Here is a 744-nt window from a genome sequence, read left to right as displayed (position 1 = left end):
TTACACACACATCAATTTTCCAACTTCTCATATAAACTATTTAAGAATTATGTCTATAGTGGAGAAAGAATTTTATGATTTTAAGGACTTATTGATAAGATTTTTAATTTGTGGCCAATATTACATCCATATAGTATTTATGTATATTTGTAGTGTAGCTCAAAATATTTTCTAAAAGCAAAAATGAGTTCCCTATAATTAAAGTAATTTATTAATTTGTTGGCCTATATATTGGAATTTTCTCGATTCAAAGATTATCTATGTTAAATCATTAAGAAAGAAAATATTGGATGCGGAAGCGTACCTGAATTCATAAATATGAATCATGATCAGAAGAGTTTGGATTTTGTAATTCTTTCGATCTTCCTTAACCAAAGCCTTCTGTATTCTTAGGCGGTTGAATTGTGACTCTTCTAATGGAGAAAGAGCAATAAAGACGCCTTTGGTATATTGGAGACCAAAACCTTGAAGGCACTATTTATATTTGAGCATGGCACCTATTAAACCCTAAAACCCAAATAAAATAGTATCTAAAATCCAAAAGATAATATATCTAAAATTCAAAAAATAATTATCTAAGGAAGAAAAGATAATATCTTATTTTATTTTCATTTAATTCCAAATCAAAAGTAATAATGACTTATTCAGTTTAGCATTTAAAACAATAAATGAGATCACTATTATATAAGTCATTTAATTTGAAATAGCATCATTTGTGATTATAATTAATATATATATATATAT

Source organism: Arachis duranensis, unplaced genomic scaffold, assembly GCF_000817695.3.
Source record: "Arachis duranensis cultivar V14167 unplaced genomic scaffold, aradu.V14167.gnm2.J7QH unplaced_Scaffold_81192, whole genome shotgun sequence".
NCBI lineage: Eukaryota > Viridiplantae > Streptophyta > Magnoliopsida > Fabales > Fabaceae > Arachis > Arachis duranensis.
Note: the sequence above shows the minus strand (reverse complement) of the source record.